Source organism: Microcaecilia unicolor, chromosome 2 (assembly GCF_901765095.1).
Source record: "Microcaecilia unicolor chromosome 2, aMicUni1.1, whole genome shotgun sequence".
NCBI classification, from domain to species: domain Eukaryota; kingdom Metazoa; phylum Chordata; class Amphibia; order Gymnophiona; family Siphonopidae; genus Microcaecilia; species Microcaecilia unicolor.
Genome location: NC_044032.1, coordinates 274,873,032 through 274,886,660, shown reverse-complemented (window position 1 = coordinate 274,886,660; position 13,629 = coordinate 274,873,032). Strand labels below are relative to the sequence as shown.

Genomic DNA, 13,629 nt, shown 5'->3' with positions numbered 1-13,629 from the left:
GATAAAGACAAGTTAATTCTTGAAAGATAGTAAGCAGCAAAACAATCTTTTCCAAAAAACAGAAAGTCTATAGGACATAAAATGAAGTAAAGAGGAAAACAGAAACAAGAAAACCATTAAGAAATACTTTTTTTATGAAGAGGATGGTGGATACTTGGAATATTCTTTCACAGGTAGTGGTAGAGTGGAAAATATGACAAAGTTTTGTTCCTATTTTTAAGAATTTTTATTTTACACTGCTTAACTATTTTTAAAGGACAGGTGATAAAATCAAATAAATTAAACCAAAAACCATAATGGTGTGGGATAAAAACAGAGGATCCCTATATGAAGAAAGATGGAATAAAAGTATACACTCTCATATTACAACAGGTCACCTAAAACTAGGTGCTAATTTGCATGCTTAAGTTATAAAATTCTAGTATTTATACGCATTATTGTTACAGTAATTTGCATAAGTGCTAGCCATGCACTCAGTGGTATTTAGTAGGTGCACACTTCACATACTGTACAAATGCAAGGAGTTGTACACATGAACAGGGTTTGGGCAGAACATGGGTGGATCCCACATTTACATGCATATGTTACATGCTAAGATGCCATATTTAGACCTGCTACTGATATGGCGTGAGTGGGAATGATTAAATGTTGTCACATAATGCCAGCTTACTCTGGTATGCTAGAACTGAACCTGGGTGCCCAGATGCCATTATAGAATTGGCACACTATCGGGGGCATTTTCGAAAGAGAAGGATATTGTACGAAATTCAATCCTCCTTCAATATTACTATCTGAGTGGAGTTAAAAGCAAAAAGGATGTTGGAAAAAGACAAGGTGGCTTATATTTGAAAAACTGTACAAATTTTAGACCAGACTTGCTGCCAAAAATCCTTCATTGGTGGGCAGAAGAATAGAATAGGGTCCAGTGTACTTGTGGCTACCACGTAAGACCAACAAATATTAGATGCAGACAAATTCAGGACCCTGTTTACTAAGCCGTGCTATAGGCATACAAACTTTTTAGCGTGCACTAATGCTAGAGACACCCATAGGAATAAAGGGGCCCTTTTACATAGCGTTGGTGAGCTCAACATGGGCTTACCACTTGCTGTACCACGCCATTTTGGGGGAAAAAGAAGACCTATGGAAATAGCTTGCGTAGCAGTAACCCAGCGATAATTGGGCATTGCCGTGCGCTGTCCGGTTACCGCCAGGTTAGCGCTGGAGCCCTTATCGCCATCTCAATGGGGTATAAAAATAATATTTCCTTATTAGGGATTATTTATAATAGTTGGGGGTTTTTTTGCTTCTGTTTTTGTAACTTTGCTGTACAACAGGGGCATAGCTAGGTGGGGCCACGGGGGCATGGGCCCCCGCAGATTTAGCCCTGGCCCACCTGCTTTCACCCCCCACCGCTAATTCTCCCCCACCACATTCGATCCCCCCTCCCGCCGCCACCAACCCTCCCTGCAACTGCCAGTTACCTTTGCTGGTCTCTGGCACGTTGCTGATCTGGATTCTATTTCTGTGAGTCCTGACGCATGCAGGACGTCAGGACTCACAGAAACAGAATCCAGATCAGCAAACACGCCAGACTCGGAGACCAGCGCTGAAGGGGACTTTGGCTGGCGAGTGTTGGGGACCCCCACCAGCAAAGGTACCTGGCGATGGCGGGGAGGGTTGGCGGCGGCGGGAGGGGGGTCAAAAAGGATGAGGAGGGGCAGTGGCTCCGGGGGGGGGGAGTCAAAAGTGGCGGGGCGGCGGCGCCGGGGGGGGGGGCTAAATGTGCCCCCTGGACCCCCCCTCCAGCTGAAGTCTGGCTACGCCCCTGCTGTACAAAGTGAATTCCTTCAAAAGGGCGGTAAATAAATCCTAATAAATACATAAATAAATATAATTTCAATAATCTTTTTATTTTTAAGGAAATAGCCTGCAAGCTCTATACATGACATGTTTGTTTACATGTTAACCCACTTTAGTAAATCAGGCTGTAAGTTTTTGAATAAGTTTAACTGCATGCCATATAAACTTTACATGTGGTTTTAAATGTCAATTCATTGTATGCAATATACTTTTTTTTTTTTTTTGCAATACTTTTTTTTAGAGCATTTTTTTAATACATATGAAACCTAGAATTCAGGTGATTCAACATTCATTCTGAAATAACACTGGGAAGGTTGCAAGCTGTGTTATCCTGAAGACATGCTAATGAACATTTTTAACAATGGGGATTTCAAAAGCAATATTAACCTAAATCATGCCCTCACCATGAAATAGAAATAAAGTGCTCAATATTTAAAGTTAGTTATCGAGGCAGCAGCACCTATTACCCAAATAACTGAGCCCAGTCAGGAATTTTCAGCAGCACTCTCTGGATGATGCCTCTAATAATCATATCTGTTTTGGCACTGACCCCCTAATTTTATAAAAGTCGCCAATTTGTGTGCGCAATTTAATTGAATAATGAGCCAATTAGTGACAATAATTGGCTTTTTAACAAGCAATTATTGGCACTAATTAGATTTAATTAGCATTTGCATGCCTAAAATGTATGCGCAATCTAAAAAAAAAGGAGGCACAGAAATGGGAGTGTCATGGGCATAATAGGGGTGTTCTTAAAATTTACATGTGTTCTTATAGAATAATGGGGATATGGCCCTAATTTAGGTGCATACATTTGCACCATGTTTCATCTAGCGCAAATGGCTGCACCTAAAGTTAGGCACAATTCCCAGGCCTAAGCGCTATTCTGTAAACCAAGCCTAACTTTAAGTGTGGTTTATAGAATAGCACTTTTTTCAGCGCCAAATGTTTTGTCTGTCAGTACGGTAATGACAGCAGAGCCCATTCGCTTTGAATGGGCTGTGTCAGCATTGCCGAACAGCAGCCTCTAGCGCATGTTTGTAAACAGGGAGGTTAGTGTGCTAGGGTAGTCTAGGGGCTGGGCAAGTTCAGACAGAAAAACTAGCTGTCTAACTTATCCAGATAACTATCCAGTAATGGCACTGAATATCAGCAGTATCCGGGTGCTGCTGAACACTGAATATTCAGGTGTAGATTTAAACTCTATGGTCAGCATTTGAACTCAACTGTGTTGTGTTTAAATATCAGAGGGAAAAAAGCATTTCACATTTATAAAATTTACATTTCTACTTATAAACTCCTTCAGGGAAAGCTATTCATAGGCCTTCAAATGTCCATTTTTTCTAATATATCCAAGCAAATGCAGATTCATTTTTTTTTCACTGTGGCCATTGGTTCTCTATATGGAGTTCAGCTTTTTCTTAGATTTCTAGGCAAGTCCTTAATTAAATTTGAAGGAGATAGCCATATCGTTTGGGAATATGATCATTTAAAGTTATTTCTTCAAACTAAGACATTAGTGTTGGAAACAATTTTTGTTCCCTGATTCATAACTGTGTCCCAACAAAGAATTGCAGGGTAAAGAAAACTGGTCTCTTTCTTTTAACCAAATATGTGAATGACAGTTTTAAATAGAAAATATTACAGTCTGTAGCATTATTATTTTGTTACGTTGAGTGGTTAAGGAATAGTGATAACAGATGAAAGCAATAAAGGCTACTTGACCCATTCACTCTGCCCCATTTTCATCCTTGCTGGTTCTCTACACTTATTGATAAAGTATGCATATCCCCACTTAAAACATCAGCAGTTCTGTGCTTGTCTTCTGTCTGGCCTCTATACCCTTTTGTACAATTGTCTAATACTGTATATTTTTCACAAGCATATTAAAATTTCATTACAGGCCTAGCTTTCAGCACCTCTGTTGGTAGACCACTCCAAGCACAATCTCTTCTTCACTTATTGTGGAGTTACCTATTTGTAGTTACTTAGCAGGTGCCTATTTGGAGCCTGTTTTGCAAAGGAAAATAGTCACCTAGGGGCCCTTTTACTAAGGCATGTAGGTGCCTACGCATGCACAACGCGTGTCCAATTAGAATTACCGCCCGGCTACCACGTGCCCCAGGCGGCAATTCTCATTTTGATGCATGTCCAAAATGCACGCAGAAAAATAATTTCTATTTTCTACCACGTGGAGCTAACCGGGCGATAATCGGCAGTGTAGGCGCACTGACGATTACCGCCCAGCTAACGCATGAGACCTTACTGCTAAGTCAGTGGGTGACGGTAAGGTCTCAGGCCCAAAATGGACATGGGCTGGTTTTTATTTTACCACATGTCCATTTTAGGATGAAAAAAAAAGGCACGCTGAAAAATGGACCTCCTCGCATCCAAGTCGCGCGCCTACATCAGCACAGGCCATTTTTCGGCACGCCTTAGTAAAAGGGCCCTCTACTTTCCTTCATAGAATGATAGCAGAAGAGGTCAAATGCAAGCCTATATTTTAAATGCAATCATTTACATCAGCCAGAGAACTGGCGCAAAAAGGTCTTTCCAAGATAGTTTTAAAAAAAACCTAAATAATAGCATTCTATAATTTACAATATGTAAGTTTGCACTCCGCCCACGCACATGCTCACTTCAAAGTACATGTCGTTGCACTAGGACGCCAAATACAGAAACAAGTAGGAACCTCTACGTGTAGTCCAAAGACTAAATCAAAAAGTAGAGGATGCCAGAAACCACAGCAGCCAACAGGATGAAGTGAAGAGTCCTTTATTCAAAGCGCCAGTAATTAGATCTGACACAGTCTAGGTTTGTTTGTCCAGCACCTCTTCATTCGTCTGACACTACAGACCGATTGACTTGGCTGTGCTATTGTTTTGCTCCAGGTTTCCTTGTTTTTTAATTTTGCTTGGCAAATGGTATTGTGACCCCTGATGTAGGCAGTTTCGCTGCCGAAACACGGACCATGTCGGGTCTAATTACTGGTGCTTTGAATAAAGGACTCTTCATCCTGTTGGCTGGTGTGGTTTGTGGCATCCTCTAATTTTTGGTTTTGGTCGTTTCACTTAGACACCATGTTATAGAATAATGCATTTGCCGGAATGTTGGCATTTCTGTGCTTGCATATGTGCACATATACATGCATATATCTTATTAAAATGCTTCAAATTAATGATTGAATCAAGTGGCTTACATAAATCCATTCATAAAATTAGAGGGGAGTCTTTTACAAAGTAGCGGTAAGGCCTACACGAGCTTATTGCTCGCTAATCCAGAACTACCACTGGCCCAATGTGGCTATTGGCAGTAGTTCTGGCCATTTCTAACGCTTTGGAAAAAAAATTTCTGTAGCACGGCGCTCACCCGGCGGTAATCAGGCTTACTGCCAGGTTACAGTAAGAACACTTACCGCCACCTCAATGGGTGGCGGTAAGTGCTCCCCACCTCATGGCTACACGGTAAGGATTATCTTACCGCATGGCCATTTTGGGGGGGAACATTTTACCCGCTACAGTAAAAAGGGCACTGGTGCATGGGAAAAATGACCCACATCGCCACCGCAGGGACCTTTTCCCCACAGCTTAGTCAAAGAACTCCTGAAATCTATAACCCACACACTGCCAAAAAATGATGATAACAAAAACTCCACAGATCAACTGTAACCAATGATAGCATCTCTATTAAACTAAACACTGAAAAGCCATGTTATTTTATAGCCTTTTAAATTTCTTCACATTGTTCTCTAGTTGGAGAACCCTCAGTGGACTATTCCACCAAATAGGAGCCATATCTGAGAACATTCTCAATCACACTCTTTCACCTTTTACCTCCATAATGGATGGAAGCTCCAATAACAAATCTTGGTTTGAATCCAAAGACCTCCTTGGAACATGTCTCTTCAGTCACTAAGGAGCCCTTTTACTAAACTGTGTAAGGATCTATGCATCTACAGTGCACACCAAATCGTCACTACCACCTGGCTTGCAGGTGAGCCAGGTGGTAATTAATAATTTGGAGCACACTGAATCCTGCGGAACAAATTAATTTTCTACCGTGGGCCGCTTACCTGGCGTTAACAGCAATTGGCACGTGCTGCATGCTTACCGTATGTGAGAGCTTATCGCTAGGTCAGTGGGTGGTGATAAGGTGTCAGGCTGAAAATGGACATGTGCTGGTTTCAATTTTAGCGTACGTCCATTTTACGGCCCCTTAAAAAAGGCCCTTTTTTCCTAGACGCACTAAAAAAATGGCCCAGTGCATGCCCAAAAGACGCACTCGTACTACCACAGGTAACTTTTTACCGCAACTTAGTAAAAGGACCCCTCATTTAGGTATCAGGAACAGTCATTTTTCACTGTATAAAAGTCTTAAAATTGACTCTTGACAACATTGAGAACCAAACGAAGCTCTGACAACATGGGAGAGATTCATTCATGGCAGTATTCTCATCATTTTATGTGCATTCGTGGCTCCTAAATGTTGGTGCCCTCCTTATAGAATTGCCAACCATAAGGCCTATAGTTAATCTAGCACCCAGATCCACTGCTGTATCTTTTGTAATAAGCCAAAATCATACTAAAACTAATAAGGCTGTTGTGTGAACATCCAACTACCTCATGTTTATTGATGTTGGAAGTGTAACAATTGTTTTATGCAAGTTATCTTGGCAACAGAATTTTAGATTTGTTTTACATTAACTACACCAATAGTCTCTAATTGTTCTCATACCTCACACTAACATTATCAGCTTTTGTCTCAGCTGGAGCTCTATTTACTAAGCTGTGTTAAAGGCGCGTTAGCATTTTAAACGCACATTTACCATGTACGCGTGTTAGTGTATGCGCCTTCAATATCCCTATAGGCACCTACACAGTTAGTGCACGCACTAATTGTAGGTGCATTAAAAACACTAATGCGCCTTAATAAACAGGGCCCCCTGAATGTAAACAGCAATGAACCCTGGAAAGGAGATATTAGCGGTATACAAACATTTTATTTATTTATTTATTTATTTTTGTTTATCAATAATGCAGCAAAAAAGAACCATGACACAGAAATCAAGAAATAAAAAATAGTGAAAATAATCTAAAAATTCAAGGTACCGTGAAAATGAATGAGAAGAAGGGGGGCGATAGAGGCTGAGAAAAAAATGTCAACATAAAATTAATATTCAAATTAAGCCTAGTGCGCCTAGCCAGTCAAATTATTTTCTTCCATGATCTTTGTTTTTAAATGACAAACAGTTGAAAAAGTTCAATTAAAGCCCCATTTTCCATAGAACGTTGAGATTGGAATTGAGATATATAGGTCAGAACATGCTCAATTCCTGCTGTACTTTAGAAAAGGGCATGGCAATGCAGAGCCCTTTCTAAAAGATCAATATAACATCAGAAAGATTTTATTGAAGATACCGTATGTAAACAAATTGCCCGACACAGGCCGTGTTTCACCCACCAAGAGCTGCGTCAGGGGCTACAATAAACAAACAGATTGAATTATAGTAAATAAAACATCAAATTTAAAATATAAAAACAACATACTTAACATATAAAAACAAAATACCACCAAATATATTCATGAACAAATAGATAATGTATAAGCTATAAAATGATAATAAAATGTTATACATACATGTATGTAAAATCTAAACATCAATTTACAGGAAACCCACCGATAGAAATGTTTTTTTGCACTACACCAGTTATCACAACCCATCTTTGAAGCAAAACCTACCACTTAGCCAATTTTTGAGATTACGCAGGATTTGCTCAAGTTTTGAAGATTTCAACACGCAAGCAGAACAATTAAGCAAGAGATTTTCCAATAGAGGCTATCCGGAAAAATGCATTAAGGACGGATATACCAAAGCACTCTCCAAAGATAGGTCTGCTTTATTACAATCCACCACGCACAGAGAAAAACCGGACATTGTATGTACCCTACGTTTTTCTCATTTAGCAAAAGACATACAGAGATCAATAAGACGCAATTGGCACATTTTAGATAATCTAGACTGCTTCAAAGACAAAAACTTAGTTGTGGCTTATTCAAGAAATAAAAATCTTAAAGAACATCTAATACCATCTCATTTACCAGAAAGAACAGAACCTCTAATCCACCATGGTCACCGTCCTTGTGGTAAATGTAGTGTATGCAAACACTCCATGGATACGTCTATTTTCTTGCATCCCACAACCCTTCAGACCTTCCATTTACGTCACACCTCAGATTGCAATACTGCATGCGTCATTTATATTATACAATGCCCGTGCCTTAAGCTATATATTGGTAAGACTGTTAGAGCCATAAAAACAAGATTGATAGAACACCGCAGTTGTATCAATAGAAAAATTGAAAGTGCTCCACTGGTCACCCATTGGCTTACTGCCAACCATGATATCTCTGATCTTAAATTCTTGGTTTTTAAAACGAGTCATTGAATAAAGTGGTTCTTTGGTATTTTATTTCCCATTTTCCTGGAGTCATTGGTCCATTTCCCACTCTCTTTTTTTTGTGCTTTTATTTTCACGTGGGAGTTTGTGTTCATCCACTTAGGTGGATTACTCTCTCTTAGTTTGGACCGGACCATGACTTCCCGGGCATGGGAACATACACTATGTTATAGTGAGGAATATGTCAATAATTTATTACAACAACAAGAAGAAGAAGACGAACCATCCCAACCTAATTCCACCACTATGGACTTATGGTTAGAGATTATACAGTTAAAGAAAAATGTTATCAGGAATGACATGCATTTTCAAACTATGCTGAGTTATGTAAAAGCTAAAAGAATCCCTAGGGGACTCAGAATGATAAAAGCACCAACTATGTTTTTGGATGATCAATCTTTTTTAGACAAGTGGTGCTGTATATTAAATAAATGCAGTTTAGACCTTATGATCCTATTAGCTGAAACATCTAAACAAAAAAGCACCCAATTAGAAGGAATTTTAGAAACCAAAATCAGTAATGTCTACTTGCTAGACTCAAATCATGAACAAATTTCTCAAGATGTGGACCACAAGATGTCCAGATTTAGAAATGAAATTAAAGAAACCAAAAATCATAAATTCTCAAGAGATGAGTTAGATTACAAGAGAGGCAATGTATATCCTTTTGCGCAAGCCAGGGTTTACCATCATAGAGATACAAACAACATAACATCTTACAAGAACAATTATACAGTTCCCTCTGATGATATAACAATTCATAAGAATAGGAACAGTCACCTAGTTCCTTATGGAGACACGAGAAGAGGCAATTTGCCCACTACATCAGGACCTTCGAAGACAGTGGCATCCAACGAACAGAGACGGAAAAGAATTAGGAGTGAATCAGATGATGAATTCACATCACCCATCTGTAGCCCTACAGGAATTCCCAACTTTCAACAACCATCGAAGAATGACATCCACGAATCAGACCTACCAACAGATGGAAATTACCCATCATCAGGAAATGAGCAAGGTGACCACACACGCACTTTTTTAGAGAAACTGTGGACCAAAGATACAGAATTCAAGAAGTCACGGATGATGTCCAATTCCAGGAACACATACCATCAATTCAAAGAGAGAGAATACCAAACCCAATATCAAACCAAACACGATTTTCCCCTAAGAGGCAGGGGCAGGGGCAGAGGCAGACCCAGAGGATCGTCCTATCGCCAGAATTATCCACCCAACTACCAGGACCATCCATATCAAGAAGCGAGTTTTCATTATCAGAACCGGGGGAGAATATACCCACACAATTAGGAAACAATCAGACATTAGAGGAGCTAATCCCAATTTTCAATCTCTCCAGTAAGACATTGACCCATATAGAAAAAGATGTTTTGCAAAAAGGACTGTCGTTTGTACCTACGGTCAAATACAATGCTTTTCAAACAAGGGTTGACCTATTCAAATTCAATCGAAAACTACAGATTATTCAAGATTTTCCAATACCACAACTACGACCAGTGATATGTCTATAGTGAAAAAAACCTCTACCTGGATCCCACCGGGTCCAGTTAACCCTCTTATTCAAGCCTTCTCCACATGTGTTGAAAATGATGTCCGCCAACTCGAAAAGAAAAAACATTTACGCTACTACAACACCACCAGAAGAGAACAAGAAGCGATTGCACAATTGGGCCGCAATCATGAAATAATAATTAAACCAACCGACAAAGGAGGTGGGATAGTGGTGATGGACAGACACCAATATGTAAGTGAGGTCCTACGTCAGCTATCTGATTTGGAATTTTATGTGCCTCTAGATAAGGATCCTACTCCAGACCTTCAAGAAGATATCAAAGAACTGATAGATATATCCTCACGGATGGGTTTTCTGACAAAAAAAGAGAAAGAATTTCTAGAAGTCAAACATCCAGTCATTCCTACCATTTACATGTTGCCTAAAATCCATAAGTCTTTAGAGAATCCACCGGGCAGGCCCATTGTATCAGGGAATGGATCTGTTTTAGAACCATTATCCATATTTGTAGACTTTTTCCTTCGACCTTTTGTCCCTCTGATTCCCTCGTATGTTCGTGACAGTACAGATATGATTAACATACTGGAAAATTATGAAGGCACCTTGACAGACACACTAATGGTTACGTTGGATATCGAATCACTGTACACGAATATACCTCAAATGGAAGCATTACAGATTATAGAATCGACTCTCCTCAAAAGAACCACTCACAAAAGGATTCCGAATCACCTCATTCTAACATGTGCGACATTAGCACTTACCAAAAATTACTTTCTATTTCAGAATACTTTTTACCAACAAGTAAAAGGGACTGCCATGGGTTCTACCATGGCTCCCGATTTGGCCAATCTATATGTAGGAGACTTTGAAAAGCAACATCTAACTGCATGTTGCTTTTCAGAACATATTAAAATATATAAAAGATACATCGATGACATCTTCATCCTGTGGCAAGGTAGTATAGAATCCCTGCAACAATTCCATATTTGGCTCAACTCACGAGACCCCAATCTCAAATTCAAAATGGAGTATAATGAAGAACAAGTCCATTTTTTAGACCTCAATATTTCAAAAGGCACATATTTTTTTCAGACATCAATTTACAGGAAACCCACCGATAGAAATGTTTTTTTGCACTACACCAGTTATCACAACCCATCTTTGAAGCAAAACCTACCACTTAGCCAATTTTTGAGATTACGCAGGATTTGCTCAAGTTTTGAAGATTTCAACACGCAAGCAGAACAATTAAGCAAGAGATTTTCCAATAGAGGCTATCCGGAAAAATGCATTAAGGACGGATATACCAAAGCACTCTCCAAAGATAGGTCTGCTTTATTACAATCCACCACGCACAGAGAAAAACCGGACATTGTATGTACCCTACGTTTTTCTCATTTAGCAAAAGACATACAGAGATCAATAAGACGCAATTGGCACATTTTAGATAATCTAGACTGCTTCAAAGACAAAAACTTAGTTGTGGCTTATTCAAGAAATAAAATCTTAAAGAACATCTAATACCATCTCATTTACCAGAAAGAACAGAACCTCTAATCCACCATGGTCACCGTCCTTGTGGTAAATGTAGTGTATGCAAACACTCCATGGATACGTCTATTTTCTTGCATCCCACAACCCTTCAGACCTTCCATTTACGTCACACCTCAGATTGCAATACTGCATGCGTCATTTATATTATACAATGCCCGTGCCTTAAGCTATATATTGGTAAGACTGTTAGAGCCATAAAACAAGATTGATAGAACACCGCAGTTGTATCAATAGAAAAATTGAAAGTGCTCCACTGGTCACCCATTGGCTTACTGCCAACCATGATATCTCTGATCTTAAATTCTTGGTTTTTAAAACGAGTCATTGAATAAAGTGGTTCTTTGGTATTTTATTTCCCGTTTTCCTGGAGTCATTGGTCCATTTCCCACTCTCTTTTTTTTTTTGTTTTGTGCTTTTATTTTCACGTGGGAGTTTGTGTTCATCCACTTAGGTGGATTACTCTCTTTTTGTACATAGAAAGGACCACTTAATACAAATAAATAAATAAATCATCCCATCACAAAAAATGCATTATATGTATTTAAAAATTGTATATATATACAAGCATGTATACGATTCCCAACATATATATATATATATATATATATATAAGAACATATACATAAAAACAGCAAAGCATATAATATAATGGTGGTATGTTGTTTTTATATGTTAAGTATGTTGCTTTTATATTTTAAATTTGATGTTTTATTTATTATAATTCAATCTGTTTGTTTATTGTAGCCCCTGACGCAGCCCTTGGTGGGCGAAACACGGCCTGTGTCGGGCAATTTGTTTACATGCGGTATCTTCAATAAAATCTTTCTGATGTTATATTGATCTGCTGGCTTCTTTTTCCATATTGGAATTTGCAGATCGCTTGCCTTGTTGTTTTTTGAGCCCTTTATAAAATACATACAGAAGTGCACATGTATTTCATCACTTCCACATGTGACGCTTCTTCAGTGTGTAGCTGCCCCAATTAAGTAATGAGGCCACAATTTTAGTCTGGTTTCATTCTGGAGGTGGATATAAACTATGTAGGATTAAGAAGAATGACTCCTTTACTCCGCATGTAAAGCCCTGGATGAAACATCGTTGAGCAGGTACAAAAACCAACATGACGCCTTTCCCGATACATGTGTACCCTATTTGTGAAATGGATATACATGTGTAGATTTTAGTCTTATCTAAACCCTATCCAAATCATGACCTCTTGAAATCTCTATGTAGTATGGATATCCATGCGTAAATAGTGGATTTCTGAAATTGATGTTCACAAATGTATGTAGTATATACATGAATAAGACTTCTAAATTAACTCCCTTAGTGCCTCTTTTACAAAGCCACGCTACCGATTCTCAGTGCGACAAATGAGAGGACCATTCAATTCCGATGGGCTTCCTCTCATTTGCCGAGCGGGAATCGCTAGGGTGGCTTTGTAAAAGAAGCCTTTAATAATATATCTCCCTAAACTCTGTCCAAATGTATGAACAATATCATGCCTGTTTCATTTGTGTTTATTTTCTGTTGAAAAATTTGGTTCAGGTAATGGAGTCCGGTAAAAAGGAGACTAAGAAGTAGGAAGTAAAAAAGTGAAGGCACAGCTAAATGCGTTTCCTTGAATAAAGCAATAAGGGCTGTGTTTACAAAGGTGTGCTGTAGGCATGTTAACGTTTTTAATGCACATTAATGATTAACATGCGTTAAGCGCTGAGGCCATAGGAATCCATTGGCGCGTTAGCGTTTAATGTGGGTTAACTTTAAGCATATGTTAAAAACGCTAATGTGCCTTAGTAAACAGAGCCCTAAGGGCCCCTTTTACCAAGCTGCAGCAAAAGGGGGATTTGGCGTGCACGTTTTTGATACACGCCAAGGCCTCCTTTTACCGCAGTGGGTAAAAGGTAGGTCTTGCTTTTCTGCAGGAAATGGCTGTGCGGCAAGTAAAGCACTTGCAGCATGGTCATTTCAGGGGGAGCCCTTCCTGCCACCCATTGAGTACATAAGTAGATAAGTAATGCCACACTGGGAAAAGACCAAGGGTCCCTCGAGCCCAGCATCCTGTCCACGACAGCGGCCAATCCAGGCCAAGGGCATCTGGCAAGCTTCCCAAATGTACAAACATTCTATACATGTTATTCCTGGAATTGTGGATTTTTCCCAAGTCCATTTAGTAGTGGTTTATGGACTTGTCCTTTAGAAAACCGTCTAACCCCTTTT

The 13,629-nt window shown here is 39.3% G+C and overlaps 1 protein-coding gene across 1 annotated transcript in view; it reads left to right on the top strand.

The window, feature by feature from the left end:
- Positions 1–13,629, top strand: part of LINGO2 (leucine rich repeat and Ig domain containing 2) — a 1,076,239-nt gene that overhangs the window by 724,016 nt on the left and 338,594 nt on the right. The gene's annotated exons all lie outside the window — the stretch shown is intronic.